This window comes from Melospiza melodia, unplaced genomic scaffold, assembly GCF_035770615.1.
Source record: "Melospiza melodia melodia isolate bMelMel2 unplaced genomic scaffold, bMelMel2.pri scaffold_32, whole genome shotgun sequence".
Taxonomy (NCBI): Eukaryota; Metazoa; Chordata; class Aves; order Passeriformes; family Passerellidae; genus Melospiza; species Melospiza melodia.
Genome location: NW_026948638.1, coordinates 10,185,453 through 10,201,808, shown reverse-complemented (window position 1 = coordinate 10,201,808; position 16,356 = coordinate 10,185,453).

Here is a 16,356-nt window from a genome sequence, read left to right as displayed (position 1 = left end):
CACAGGGACCTTTCCATCTTGGAGGTGGACGAGGGGGAGTTTGAGTTTCTGTGCGATGCAGGACCCTTCCACCCATCCCAGGATGGTGAGCTGGGGGATGGGTCTGTCTTGGAGGGTGACATTTGTTTCCCCCGGGGTGGATTGGGCTCCCAGCCAGCTGGCCCCGAGTCCAGGGCGCGGAGACCCACGGGCTTGTGGGGGCTCTGTGGAATCGGCTCAGCTGTCCCCACTCTGCCCCGTGTCGTGTGGGCGGTGGGGTGTGGGGGACCCTCCCCCACCCTCTCTTAGTGCATTTCTGGTGCTTAGGGGCGGCGGGGAGCCTCTGGATCAGCCTCCGCCTCTGACTGAGTCTGATTCAATGACAACTCCTTGTCTGAATTGTGGCGATTCCACAACATTCCCCCTGGGCACAGCGGGAGCAGGTTCACCTGCCTCCGAGTTGGGCTCTTCGACAAGGGGGGCAGCTTCACCCATCTCTGAGTCTGCACAGTGTGTCGGGCAGGTGCAGGCAATGGAAGCTGCCAGGGCTGGGGCGGTGGTCGGTGTTCCGTCAGGCCCCACTCCAGTGAGGCCAAGTGGGCGCATTTGGCAGCCAGTGCAGAGGAGCAGAATGCTACGCTGGGACTGCAGGATCCCAGGTGTGTGATTGGCACTAACATGCTGTTGGGCACAGGAAATCATGCTGATCCTTTGGGGCAAGCTGGCTTTGATCCCCTCCTTCTTGACCAGTTCCAGACAATCGGCATTGCAGCAATGGTTTGGACCCTGGAAATGACTGCTCCAAAGTAGCCATTTGTGACTGTTGTCCAGGGGGCTGATGAGTCTTTCATGAAATTTGCAGGGATGCTGACTGCCTCTGTGGAGAGGCAATTGGCAGATTCCTGTGGCCAGGAGACTTGTGATTGCAAACTTTGTGAGAAGTAACTGCAATGACAATTGTAAGAGAATCATAGAGGCTCTTCCTGGTGAGCCTACTGTCTCCCACATGACAGAGGCCTGTGCAAACAAAGGCTCCCCAGTTCAGAAGACGGCTGCCTTGGCTACTGCTGTGCAACCGGTCTGGGCAGTGCCTCAGGGCAGGTGGCCACAGCAGGGGAATGCTCAGGCCAGCAAGAAACAGGGGAAGAAAGCACAGAAAATCAAAATTCCCATGTTCTTGTGTGGTCGGTGTGGAAGGCTGAACCATACTGCAAATGTCTGTAAGGTGACTGTTCATGTTAATGGCCAAGCTTTGCTGGGCTTGGGAAATGAGGAGCGGAGCGCAAAGGAAAGACATGCCCAGACACAAGCTTCTCTCCAGACCCTGGAGCTGATGGAGGTTTGCTTGGCCAGCTTGCAGCCAACACCCGTGGCTCAGCAGGTGTTGATGTCTGCACCACAGCAACAGTTGTTTTCGAATCTTGTTAAATACACAAGATTGCCTTTGGTCCCTTGGGTGGGGGCATGAGTGCTCTCCTGATGGGGAGGTCTAGTGCCACCCTTCAGGGCATCATTGTGCACCTGGGGCTCATTGATGCAGATTTTACAGGGCAGATTTGTGCCATGGTCTCCACACCCACCCTCCCCATCACAATCCCAAAAGGGACACAACTTTCTCAACTTGTGCCTTTAAGTCCTCTGTTCGCAGGACAGGTGACCGGTCACATGGAGCTGGTGGCTTTGGATCCATGGGGCTGCCTCAAGTTCATTGGACTGCTGTCCTGACCAAAGAATGTCCCGAGATGCTGTGTACCCTGTCCCTTCCTGGTGTGATGCCGACAGAGATCTGCCTCTGCAGGCTTCTTGGCAGCGGTGCTGACGTCACGGTTCTCTGCCTTGCCTCCTGGCCCTCGGAGTGGCCCCTGAATCTGGTGTAGATGCCTGTCGCAGGCCTAGGAGGAAAGCCGCAATGTTACGTGAGCCAGCGGCCCGTGCTGGTTGCGAACATGGAGGGACAGACAGCCTGGCTTAGGCCTCATGTTACTTCTGCCAACCTCTGGGGGAGGGATGTTCTGTCTGCACTGGGAGGTGCACATTGGGAGAGGTTTTTGATGGGGGCCACTGTGATGAAGGGTGCAGAGTGTCCTATGCCCCCTATACGGTGGCTGATGGACAAACCTGTCTGGGAGAACCAGTGGCCCCTCCCTCAAGATAAATTGGTGGCCCTTTGGAATCTGGTGCAGAAGCAGTTGGACCAGGATCATCTGGAGCCTTCTACCTGTCCCTGGAACACTCCTGTCTTCTGCATCAAGAAAAAAAATCTGGGAAATTGAGTTTGTTGCAAGACCTCTGAAAGGTCAATGCTGTGATGGAAAGCATGGGAGCATAGCAGGTGTGCATGCCATCGCCTACCATGCTTCCCGCAGACTGGCCGATCCTCATTGTGGATATGAAGGATTGTTTCTTTTTCATTCCTTTGCATCCCAATGACAGACCGAAATTTGCCTTCTCAATGCAAGCAATTAACGAGGCTGAGCCCGCACAGAGATATCAATGGAGACAGGACATGCGCAATTCTCTGGCTATATGCCAGTGGTATGTGGCCCGGGCCTTGTCTGGAGTTGGCAAGCAGTTTCCTGATGCGTATCTGTACCATTATATGGACAACATTTTGGTGGCCACGTCCACCCAGGATGAGCTGCTGAGGATTCAGCTGCGGTTAGTCAATGTTTTGCATTCTCATGGGCTGCAGGTGGCTCCAGAAAAGGTTCAACTGCCTTGGAAGTATTTGGGGGTCAAAATTCTGGAACAGACGGTGCGTCACCAGGAAGTGCAATTTGTGCATTCTGTGAAGACACTGAATGATGCTCAGAAATTGGTAGGTGTCATCACTTGGTTACGTCCGTACTTGGGACTAACTGACGCACAGCTGTCTCCTCTGTTTGATTTGTTGAAAGGGGACTCTGGTCTAAAGTCACCTCGCACATTGACCCTGGAGGCATGTCAGGTGCTGGAGGTGGTTCAGCAAGCTGTTTATGCTTGCCAAGTTCATCGCATTGATCCCTCCGTTTATGTCACTGTGTTCATCACCACTCCAGATTCACATCCCACAGGCATCATTGGCCAATGGAGTGACAAATGGTCCATTCCTTGCTCATCTTGAAATGGGTTTTCCTGCCCCATCAGCCACAGAAGACGGCAACCCCATTGTTTGAGCTGATTGCTTGCTTGATAATCAAATGCCGGCAACGGTATTTGCAATTGATGGGTGTGGGTCCCGCAAAGATCATACTCCCGGTACAGCAGGAGGATTTGACTGGAGCTTTGCCAACTTTGTGTCCCTGCAGAGTGCTCTGGAAAACTTTTCAGAGCAGATCACTTATCATCTGCCCAGCCAGAGGCTACTGCATATGGCAAAATTCGCACAAATCCCTTTGCAGCCCAAAAATAGTCAGGAACCCGTGCAAGGACCCACCATCTTCACTGACGGTTCAGGGAAAACAGGAAAGGCAATTGTTACTTGGAGGGACGGATCAGAGTGGCAGGTTCTGGACGGTCATGAGGATGGGTCAGCCCAGTTGGTTGAATTGAGGGCTGCTGTCATGGCATTTGAGAAATTTTCCCAGGAACCTTTCAACTTGGTCACGGATTACACCTCTGTGGCCAATATCACACAGCAGTTGGGTCATTCGGTTTTGAAGGAGGTCAGTAATCCTGCTTTGTTTCATTTGCTGAAGACCTTGTGGTGTGCCATTCAGCCCCAGGTTCATCCATTTTATGTTCTGCATGTGAGGAGTCACACCAATTTGCCAGACTTTATAGTGGAAGGTAACGCAAGGGCTGACAAGTTGGCTAACCCAGCATGGGTAGCGCCTCAGCCTGATACACTCGTGCAGAACAAAGCATCGCATGGGCTTTTCCACCAAAACGCACATACCCTGCAGAAGCAGTTTCAGCTGACGCCAACTGAGGCTTGTGACATTGTTGAGTCATGTGATGACTGCCACGCACTTGCTCTGCTTTTGCCGGCTGGGGTAAATCCCAGAGTCCTTCAGGCCTTGGAGCTTTGGCAGACCGATGTCACCCAGATTGCCGAGTTTGGCCGGCTCAAGCATGTGCGTGTCACTGTGGACACGTTCTCCTCTGCGATGTGGGCTTCTGCTCACATTGGGGAGAAGGCCCATGATGTCCTTGCCCAGTGGAGGCAGGCCTTTTCCGTTCTGGGCATACCTTCTGCTGTGAAAACCGACAGTGGTCCTGCTTATGCATCGCAAAAGGTGCAGCAGTTCCTGCAGTTGTGGGGTGTCTCACAGAAGTTTGGTATCCTTCTTTCTCCGACTGGTCAAGCTATTGTTGAACGTGCTCACGGTACTTTGAAGCGGGTTCTTCAAAAACCAAAAAGGGGAATGCAGGGTGAAACCCTGCACAGTCAGTTGGCAAAAGCTTTGTGCACAATCATCTCACTGTGCCGCAGAACTCAAATAACCCTGTCATTTTGAATCACCATCTCTCGTTGCAGGCTGCGGACGAGGCACATCAGCCTCAAGCAAAGGTTTGGGTGAAGAATTTAGTCATCAAACAGGGAGAAGATCCCTATGACCTTATTGCTTCGGGGCACGGGTATGCTTGTGTATCCACAGATACTGGGGTACGCTGGGTACCTTTGAAGTGTCTTTGTCCTGACCTGCAACAGCAGACAAAGAATCCAGCCAATGGGCAAAATGGAAACCATGACCAACACGAAAGGCATCAAGCGGGTGAATCATTGAGTGATGACTCAGATGCAGGTGATGAGAGTGAACACTCCGATGATTCCTCTGCAAATGGACACAGAACATTGTTCATGCCTTCTTTTTTACATTGTTCATTTTCTTTTCTTTTTCTTTTTTTTTTTTTTTATGGAAATGGGTGAGATGTCGTCCTGATTTTTTAAGATTTTCTAAGCCTTCTGATGTTCACATTCTTGTAATGAACTTTCTCACACACTTTCTGTAAATAACTCATGGTTTTGCATTCTTTTATGGAGGAGGAGAAATTTGATGGACTGTTGGTTCGTCCAGTGTCATTGGAGAGGTGGCACTGTCACCCTCCAATCCACTGTCACTTTTGCAAAACTATAAATATTGGAGTCAGAAATTAAACTTCCCTTTTTTCTTCACTTTGTGTGCAGCGGTGTCCTGTAGTGATAGGAGACAGGTGACTAGACACTCCATGTTCATGCAGCAACAGCCAGCTTGAGATCCTACTTTCTTATATAAATAAAAAGGCCCATGAGATTAATCCTCATTGGCTGAGCCAGTTACTACTCAGCTAACCAGCCAATAGCAGCCTGAGTCCCCAATGGCCTGGGCCTGCTCTTAATGGTCAAATTACATAAGTAAGGTAATTATATAATAAATCACTTATTTCAGTTATAAAGTTGGAATTATTTATACTGTGAGGTCTATAGACCATCTGTAGACCACCACAGAAGAATAGCTCATGAATATGTGATCAATGTGTGTGATAAAACCTCTGCTCACCTGACGCTTGGGGCACTCGAATGGAGGAAGGATCCTCCAAGTGATCAGTGCTACTATAAAGAATGGCTGCTTTCTAATACTCAAATTGTGTAGAAAGTTGCTATTTGGGTGATTTCAGTATCAGTTCCTCAAGGCCCCACAGTTTCACAGGGGCCCCTTGATTCTCAAGTGTCACAATTGCCTCAGTCCCACAAGACCCCACAATGTCCAAAGAGTCCCCTTAATTCCATGGGGCCCTGAAGTACTACAATGGCCCCTCGGCTCCATGAGGCCCTGCAATGTCACCCTGGGGCAGGAGGCCAGGAGGGATTCGTTCCCCAAATGCTGCAGCTCCCTGGGCCAGCTGGCACCAACACCTTCTCCCAGGCCAGAACTGCCGGGCACAGCCAGGGCCGAGCCACACTGCAGCTCCCTGCAAACCACGGCGGGGGCTGCGAGGCCAAAACCTGAGTCACAGACAGTTTGTCACTCTTCCTGTCTGTATTTGACCAAGAAATGTCCCATTGTGGGGTCCCCTTTCCTGCAATCACTGCAGCACTGGGACCATCCCTGGAGCTCTAAACGAGAGAAATGGCCAGTGCTGCACCTCTGCACTGACTCGGGGATGGTGGGAAATGCTCTGTGGGGTGGCTGGAATGATGGAAAAAGGACAATTGGCTGTGCAGAGGGAAACCCAGCTGGGCTGCTGGACTGAGGCAAGACATTGCTGTCTGGGGGAGAAGTTGGCTGTGAAAGTCCCTCCTGTGGATGCTCACGTGCCCAAGAGTCGGGCACTGAAGAGCATCACAACAAAGGACAGGAGGATGGGGCTGCCAGGATTTAAGTGTCTGAGGGTCTGGACTGGCCACACAAGGGTGAGTTATTTCTGGACACCTCAGATCATCAGGGAAGAGATGCAACCTCCAGATGGGCTCATGAGCGAGGGGTGGATTTAACCCTGGACACCATCTCCAGGTTATCCCTGACTGTGAAATGTGGGCTGAGATCAAGCAGGGTCAGGGAGGTAAAGCCCCTGTGGTATGGGGGACAATGGTGGGAATATAAATGTGGGGAGGCACATGGTCTTGCTAGTGGGAGTAGGAAATGGGAGAGCACCATTCCTAAACCACAATTGCCCTGTCAGAACCAGCCCTGTCCCTGCACTGCCCCAGCTGTGCCACCCCACAGCTGCTGGATCAGGAAGGGCAGAGCCATGGGGGAGGGAAATGCACAGGGACTCCTCCTGGGAGCGACCTTCCATCCTGATACTCAGACTCCAAAGCAGAAATGCCCATCCAAAGCATGGAGGTCACCATTAGAGTCTCTGCCATTGTCCCACTTTGTGAATCTTTCACACTGAGATGTTGGTCCTTCCTTTCAGTTTCTTTACTTTTTAGCCTTTTAATGGTTCCTCCATAAAAAAGGCAATTCTTGTCCATGATATGGACAAGAGAATGAGAATTTGGCCAGATTAAAATGCTGGCATGGTGTGCATAGGTACTTGCAGCCCTGTGCAGAAGCAGTTGGGATATAAGAATCAAAGAATTGTAAAATGCTTTGAGTTAGAAGAGACCTAAAAAGCCTCTGGTAAAACTCCCCTTCCATGACCCAGGAACACCTTCACTCATTCAGGTTGTACAAAGCCCCTGACCTAAACATTTCCAGGGGTGGGATTTCTATTTAAAGGGCAACCAGTGCCAGTGTTCTGCCACCATCATCATAAAATATTTTATCCCTACAGAAAATCTAAATGTGCCCTCAGTTAGTTTAAAGGTACAGTATATTAATCTGTATTATATTCCCCAAAAAGACTTTTAGGCAAAAAGGTACACAGCCATTCTTGGATGTAAATCACATCTCCAAGGTTGAACATATTTGAGAGGGCCCAGAGATCTCCCAGGATGTGCTTTGGAGGCCCCAAACATGATCACTTTATGGCAGCTGGAAATTGTGGGTTCAACTGTGTGGAGATTGAGGAAAGATTGAGAACAGCCGGTGATGACTACAAAGGTAGACTCAAATATATTGGACCTCTTCTTCATAGTGGAAATGAGCCTGAGATAAAAATAATGTCAACAAATGCAGCTGTGAAGACCCAGAATGGAAACCAAGAGAGATGAATTTCCCTCCCAGGGCAGGGCTGTGGCACAACACATCTGCCAGAAGGATTTTGGGTCAGCCCAAGGCTCTGTGTGGGCAGGCAGAGGCAGGCAGGAGGCAGAGCTGTCAGCAAAGGAAGGGCCCAGCCAGGTGGGGCAGCCGGGGGATGCCAACAGCCTGCAGGGACAGAGGCACAGGGCAGAGACAATGTAGCACACCCTGGGCTGCACAGGGCACAGGGATGGGCAGCAGCTGCAAGACAGCCCTGCCAGAGCCAACTTGGGCAGCACTTTGGCCATGGCTGCTGGGCCTGGGCCTGAGGCAGGAGCAGGAGACAAGTGACCCTTGCAGGCCTGGGGCCTCATTGCCTCCTTGTCCCTGCTCAGCAGCCTGGCAGGGGCCGCCCCATGCTCCTGCCCTTGCCATTGCACATCCCCACATGCGAGTGCCCGTCCTGGCAAAGAGCCCTGAGCAAGGAGGGAGGGACAGGATCTGCCTGGCCAAGGGCTGGGCCTCAGGGCTTGGCCCTTGGCATTCCTTAAACACATCCAGCTTTGCTCAGCACCAGAGACACCTTTGCCTTGTTTGTCCCAGCTGTCCTCACTGCCTCCAGTGTTCTGCTCTAACTGGAACCTGGAGACACTTTCTCAGTCATGTCTCTCAGTGGGACCCATTAAAACTTGAAGAAACTTTGGAATTTCAATTGAATTTTGAGTTGTTGAGAAGTTTTTTGAACACTCTCTCAGGGACTGGGTCTGATGTAAACAACACCAAAGCCCCAAGAGGCTCATTAAAGTCCCTTTTCTGTGTCTGTGCTGCTGAGCTTTAAAGGAACAGCTCTTCACAGGACCACCTTCTCTCCCAGCCCAGCAGCGCTGAGGGCTCTGCCTGCAGGCACTGAGGGGACAGGAGCCAGGGAGAGACAGGCTGAAGGCAATCAGGATTGGGAAGACATTGAGCTGAGACTTCACTTGGAGGAAGAACTTCACAGCCCTGTGCATGGTGAGTGTGTGGGTGCAGGGCAATGTTCCCTGTGCTCCTGGAGGGATCTCCTGAAGCCAGCGCACCCCACAGCCTGGGGGATGTGTCAGGAGGACTCTCCCAGTTTCTCTGTGGAACAGGAGCAGGAGGAGGATATGCTGCAGAGCGGGGCTGCCCTGGGCACCGTCAGAGGGACAGGGCAGGATGGCTCCTGCTGCCAGGGATGGCTGCAGGGATGAAGCTGGGGCTGCAGCCAGGGCTGCCCAGGGCTGTCCTGCAGAGCAGCTCCTGCAGCCCTCAGGGCTCTTGGCTAGCCCAGGGCATGTGCCACCTGCCAGGGGCAGCTCTCAGCCTGCCTGGCAGCTCCCCATGGACGCTGCAGGGGAGAGGTTGGAGGTGGAAGGAGCCACCCCCATCAGGGTAGATTCCTCCTGCTGTGGAGATGGTGCTGCATGGCCAGGGCTGCTCTCAGCTTTCTCCTAAGGGGAAGGGAAAGGGGATGTCAGCTTTGGCTGTGACACTGAGACTCCTGCACTGTCAGCCTGGGCATCAGCAGATGGGCCTCAGATCTCCCTCACAAAGTGCCTTCTCAGCCTCCTCTCCCTACAGACAGCAGCAGCAGCACCTTGGCTTGCAGCATCTCTGTCTGTCTGGCCTGCCCTTAAGGCCCTGCTCCCAGGGAGATGCCCCTGGGCAGTGCCCTGTGCTGGGAGGGGTCTGCAGGGTCGAGCTGAGCCCCCAGGGCTGGGCTGGGCTCTGGCATCACTGGCAGGGATAAGGCTTGGATATGGAGAAACTGCTCCCAGCAGGCACAACTTCAGGAAGCAGAGAGCCAGACCAGCCCTTGGTATCCCTTCCATTGAGATGGACAGGGAAAGAGAGAAGGATTTGGAGAAAATAATTTTTAAACTGGAGCATTCAAAAGTTCCACTTTTTTGTTCAATCAAGTTATAAGTGCAATCACCATGAAATAGTGTGAGATAAAATGAGCAAAGCGCACCTGTGTGGGACGAGTGGGTCTGATTGTGCTGGGGCACAGGGAGCCCTGTTTTCCCTCTGGGCTCCCCGGTGCTCTGGCACAGAGCGATGCGCAAGACAAGGCAGCAGCACAAACCTGGCTCAGAGATAAAAAGGCTCAGCAAATTCCCCAAAAAAGGAAGTATATTTGAGGGAATTTGTAATAAAAAAGGATAAGTATAAACAATTAATTCTTTCCCAGCTTATCAGTGTCTTCTTTCAACAGCCCACGATGCCAAAATGAACAAATGTCCAACAGCAGCTCCATCAGGCACTTCCTCCTGCTGGCATTGGCAGACACACGGCAGCTGCAGCTCCTGCACTTCTGCCTCTTGCTGGGCATCTCCCTGACTGCCCTCCTGGGCAACGGCCTCATCATCAGCGCCATAGCCTGCAGCCACCACCTGCACACGCCCATGTTCTTCTTCCTGCTCAACCTGGCCCTCAGCGACCTGGGCTCCATCTGCACCACTGTCCCCAAAGCCATGCACAATTCCCTCTGGGACACCAGGAACATCTCCTACACAGGATGTGCTGCTCAGCTCTTCTTATTTCTGTTCTTCATCTCAGCAGAGTATTTCCTCCTGACCATCATGTGCTATGACCGCTATGTGTCCATCTGCAAACCCCTGCACTACGGGACCCTCCTGGGCAGCAGAGCTTGTGCCCACATGGCAGCAGCTGCCTGGGCCAGTGCCTTTCTCAATGCTCTCATGCACACAGCCAATACATTTGCCCTGCCCCTGTGCCATGGCAATGCCCTGGGCCAGTTCTTCTGTGAAATCCCCCAGATCCTCAAGCTCTCCTGCTCCAAATCCTACCTCAGGGAACTTGGGCTCTTTGTAGTTAGTGCTTTTCTGTTATTTGGTTGTTTTGTGTTCATGGTTTTCTCCTATGTGCAGATCTTCAGGGCTTTGCTGATGATTCCCTCTGAGCAGGGAAAGCCTTTTCCACTTGCCTCCCTCACCTGGCTGTGGTCTCTCTGTTCCTCAGCACTGATATATTTGCCTACTTGAAGCCCCCCTCCATCTCCTCCCCATCCCTGGATCTGGCCGTGTCAGTTCTGTACTCAGTGGTGCCTCCAGCCCTGAACCCCCTCATCTACAGCCTGAGGAACCTGGAGCTCAAGCATGGCATAAGAAAAATGATGACTGGATGCTTTTCATAAGGAATAAAGTACCCCTTTTGTATAGCATAAGATTTAGAGTGTAACTCATTACAGACTCAGTCTACCTTTTCATGTATTGGTAGTGTGGTGGGTGAATAGTTTTGTTTTTCTTGTGATTATCTTGATCATAACATAATCTTATTATTCATCCCTCTTCTATTTAAGTGTTTTCCTCTTGAATTTGACTCAGAGATTTTTTAAAATTGGGAATTGTGCTTTGGTTTTTTGAACAAAATAAAGGACCCTGCTTCAAATGCTTTCTCTACTACCCTTCCACTGAGACTTTTGTAAAAGCTGTGATGCTTTGCAGCACAGCAGCACAGACAGGGAGCACCAGCATGTGATCTTTTCAGAGCTCCTCTCAACTCCTCCACACTCCCCTTTGGAGCCCTTGTTGTGCTCTGAGGTCTGAGAGCTCTGGAAGCAGGTACTGCAATGACAGCTTTTTTGAGAGAGCTGACCTCCATTCCAGCACTGCCATCAGCAAACGGATCTCCTCAGCCCAGTGCCTGAGGGCTTCTGCCACAGTCTGTCTCAAGAACATGCCAAGGGATGGATTCTAAAGAGGCTCATTGTTCTCCCAGGGCTCAGTGGGATCAGATCAGGGTCCCTGTTTCACCTACAAGGGACTCAGGTCTGGGTCAGGTATTCCTTGTGGGTGGCCAGTGCCCATCAGATGGTGAATGGTCTGTGCTGAACCTTCCTGGGGCTCTGCAGCTTGTGCCAGGGCCGGGGGCTGGGGAAGGTTTTCTCTACCTCCTCCTTTTACTTCGCAGTGCCTCAGTTTTCTGGGGCATCCTCATGATTTTCAGTGTCACCAGTGCCCAGATCAGTTGTGTCTCCTGAGATATTCTGACAGAGCATTTTTAAAACACGGTCCTCCCTCCTGCTGAATCCTCTCATCTACAGTCTGTGGAGCAGAAAGGATGGGCTTAGAGAGGCACTGAGAAAAGTGCTCAGGGCAGCTCTGAGTGGGGGAATAACACACCAGAGTCACCCATAAAAACTGACCCTCATGACAGGGACAGCAGGACAGGGCTGTGTCCTGGGCACTCCACTGGAACAGCTTTTTGGTATCAGGGCTGTTGAGACGGCTGGGCAGTGTCACTGTGGGACCTCTCTCAAACCCCTTGGAAAGGCCAGAGCCATCCCAGAGAGTCCTGGGCACTTGGGAAGGACAGACGTGAAGCCAGTCTGCAAACAGGGCAGGGAGGGGGACTGGGAGAGTCACAGCCTGGTCAGGCTCAGCAGGGAAGGGGATGTGGCAACTCCTCCTGCAGCCATACCAGGCACTGGCAGGACAGGGCAGGGACTGCAGAACCCACGTGGGAGGGAAAAGAAGGGGATGTTGTGTGCCCAGACTTCAGCCAGGCCTGGGACAGGATCTGATGTGGTCTCCTCAGAGCCAGACTGGAGAGAGCTGGGCTGAAGGAGTGGAACATGGGCTGGGTAGGAATTTGGCTGAACATTGAGGGTCAAATGTCATCTATGGTACAGAGTCCTCTTGGTAGCCACACGCTGGTGACATCCCTCAGTGACCAGCCCTTGGCCACCACTGTGGAATATTTCTATTGTCTCTAAAATGGCATGAAATGTACTTTCAATTCCTTTGTGGATGCTGCCAAATTGCAGGGAGTCTGTGACTGAACTCATCTAGTTAATGGTGACTGCAAAAGGTAATTGGGCAAGATGATTAAGTTGGGTAAATTTGTCTTGCCATCAGGTGGCAAGCAAGCTACAAGAAAGGGCAGAAAAAACTTATACAACAGAAGAAAGGCAGTTCAATAGGGAAAAACCCAAACCCAACCAAAAAATACAAACCCCAAACCCAGTCAAAAAACCCAAAGCATGACCCACCCACAACAACACAAAAACAACACAAACAAACAAACCACAAAAAGAAAAGGTCAAAAAAAAGAAGAAAAGCAAATTCACAAGAAATCTCATATCAGCAGAAAATATTTAACCACCTTGTGGCAGGAGAGGATCCTGTATGTGTAGGTGCTGTTTTGAAAGAAAAATATCTTAAATAAGAAATTAATCCCATACCCTACTTGCCCCTCTGCTTCTCTCAGTTGATTGCTGATCATGGTGTGACATGGAATGGAACATCCCTTGGGTCAGTCCAGCCAAGCTGTCCCATCCCTGTTCCCCAGGAACACTTGCCCACCCCAGACCCATAGGTTAGGGGGGTCGCAGACGCCTCATGCGGGGTGAGCACTGAGACAAGGACAGGAGAACAGAACAACATTTACTCTTGTCAAGGACAGTAGAACAGAACAGTAAAGCCTTGGAGAAACTGATTGAGGATGTACCTCTGGCAAACTGAAGTCACACAAAATGCAAGCAGGATGCCAGCTCAGCTCTGCAAGGCTGACAAAGCAGAAGTTATGCAAAACAATAATATTGCCATACTCAAAAGTGGGGGGGTCAAGGAACAGCCACCTAAAAGGACACTGGATGTTGAAGAAAAAACCCAAAGATAAGGGGTGAAGCTATGTCAAATAAACTCAAAGGAAGTGGGGACAGCTAATGGACACATAATCAACGTGTGTGATAAAAACTCTGTTCATTTGATGCTCAGTGCACTCCAATGGAGGAAGGATGGCCCAAGTGACGACCATGCTATAATAAAGAATACCTGCTTTCAAATACTCAAAAGTGTTCAGAAGTTTCTGTCCAGTGGGTTTCAGTATCAGTGGTGTCCTTGACTCCATTATGCCCCACAGTTTCACAATGGCCCCTTGGTTCCATGAGGCCCTGCTCTATAACAATGGACCCTTGGTTCCATTGGGTTCTGTACTGTCAAAATGGCCTCCTTGGTTCTGCACTGCCACAATGTTCTCCTTGGTTCCACGAGGCCTTGGTGTGTCACAACAGCCCCTTGGTTCCATCAACTGCCAGAGTGTCACCCTGGTCTCTTGGATCTGCAGCGTCACAATAGACAATTGGTCACAAGCAGCCCCGCTGTGACACCATGATAATTTGGTTCCATGGGGACCAAAAGTTTCACAGTGGTTTCTTGGATCCACGAGGTTCCACAGCATCACCATCGTCATGGATCCGTAGTATCTCCATGGACCATTGGTTCCATGTGACTCTGATGTGTCATAGTGGCTCCTTGATTCCATGAAGCCCCACTGCATAACAATGGAGTATTGGTCCCGTGAGGTTCTGTACTGTCAGCAATGGTCTCCTTGGTTCTGGACTGTAACAATGGACCCTTGGTTCCATGAGGTTCCATGGATTCTATGATGTCACAATGGTCTCCTTGGTTCTGTGGTGTGAAAACGGCTGCTTGGTTCCATAAGGCTCCTCAGTGTCCCAGTAGTCTCCTTGGTTCCATGAGGCTCTGCAGTGTCACAATGTTCCATTGTTTCCAGGAGCTTCTGTCCAATCAACCATGTCCTTTGTTCCTATGAGGCCACACAGTGCCACACTGGCCCCTTCGTTCCATGAAGTTCCACAGTCTAACATGGTTTCCTTGATTCCAAGAGGTTTCCCAGTGTCACAACGGCCCCTTGGTTCCATGAGGTTCCACAGCATCACCATGGTCTCCTTGGATCCACAGTATCTCCATGGACCATTGGTTCCATGTGGCCCTGCTGTGTCACAGTGGTTCCCTGGTTCCATGAAGCCCCACTGCATAACAATGGAATCTTGTTCCCGTGAGGTCCTGTACTGTCACCATGGTCTCCTTGGTTCTGGACTGTAACAATGGACCCTTGGTTCCACAAGGTTCCATGATGTCACAATGGTCTCCTTGGTCCCATGAGGCCTTGTTTTGTCACAATGGACCCGTGGCTCCATGAGCTTCCATGGTGTCACCATGGTCTCCTCAGATCCTCATTGTCACAATGGACAATGGGCTCCATGTCCCTGCTGTGTCACAATAAACCCTCAGTGCCATGAGGTTCTGTGATGTCACAATGGTCTACCTGGTTCAACGAGACCCTGGAGTGTCACAATGGCTGCTTGGTTCCAACACCTTCCACAGCATCAACAATGGTCTCCTTGTTTCTGCAGTGTCACAATGGACCTTGGTTCCATGAGCTCCCTAAATGTCACTGGTCTCCTGGGTTCCATGTGGCCCTGCTGTGTCAAGACAGCCCCTTGGTTCCATGAGTTTCTGTACTGTCAGCAATGGTTCCTTTGTTCCAATGAGGCCCTGCTGTGTCACAATGGACCCTGGGTTCCATGAAGTTCTTCAGTGTCACAATGCCCCCTTGGATCCATGAGGTCCCACAGTGTCACCATGGTGTCCTGGGATCCACACTGCCATAATAGACCATTGTTGCAGCCGGAATAGCTGCTAGTAAAGCCCAGGGTAGGGAAGCAAAAAGGGCCTTTGCATAGTACCCACAGATGTTTAATTCAGCCGTGCAGTGAGATGTTCTGGGTCACAAGGCAGGACTCCTGGGTGGGGTCCAGGTTTCTGTATCTCCAGAGGAAGGGGCTGATCAGTGGCATGGGGGCAGTACAAAGATGGGGCCAGTGGGGGAATGGGGAGGGAGTGGCTGAGGGACACAGAACATAGGGAAGGAGCCAATGGGGTCGAACAGCTTTTCAGGGAAGCTTCTTGTGTCTCCCTAACCCAGGGAATGCCTCTCAGGGTCTCCACAGCTGCAGAATGTCAAAACGGCCCCTTGTTTCTTTTGGGTTCCTCAGGATCCTTGTGGCCCCTTGGCTACATGAGGCCCAGCTGTATCACACTGGCCCCTTGCTTCCATTGGGCCCCACAGCATCACAATTGTCCCCCCTTAGTTCCAAGAGGCCCTGCAATGTCACAATGGACCTTTGGTTCAACAAGTCCCACATTGTTCCAAGAATCCTTAGTTCCATGGGGCCCGGTAGTGTCACAATGGTCCCTTGGTTCCATGGTGCCACACAGTGCCACAATTGCCCTTTGGCCCAACAGGGCCTCATAGTGTCACAACGGACTCCTTGGTTCCATGGGGACACAAAGTGCCACAATGGCCCTATGGTTTCTCAAGGCCTCAAAGTGTAGAAATGGCCTCCGTGGTTCCATGAGGCCCTTCTGTGTCAAAATGGACTTTGGTTCTATGATGCCCCAGAGTGTCATAGTGGTCTCCTTTGTTCTGCACTTTAAGAATCCTCCTCTTGGTCTCCTGGAGCTCCACAGTGTCACTACTGTGCCCTTGGTTCAATGAGGCTTTGCTGTGTCACAATGGCCTCCATGGTTCTATGGTGTCCTGTAGCAGAGCAATGGTCTCCTTTGTTCCATAGTGTCAGAATGGCCCCTTTGTACCACGGAGCCCCACAGTGTCACTGGGGTCCCCTTGATTCCATGAGGCCCTGCAGTGTCACAATGGCCCCTTGGTTCCAATGGGTTACAAAGGGCCATAATGTTCTCCATGGTTCCATGAGGCCCTGCAATCTTCCAATGGACCTGCAGTGTCACAAGGCTGCCTTAGTTCCACCAGGCCCTGCAGTGTCATGGTGTCCCCTTGGCTCCATGAGGCAAAGCAGAATCAGAATGGCCCCTTGGTTCCATGCAGCACCACAGTGTCACCACGATCCTGTTGGTCCCTCAGTGTAACACGGCCCCTCAGTGTAACAATGGACCTTTGGTTCCATGAGGTTCCTCAGTGTCTCAGTGGCCCCTTGGCTCCATGTGGCCCTGCTGTGTAACAGTGTCAGGTGGTTCCA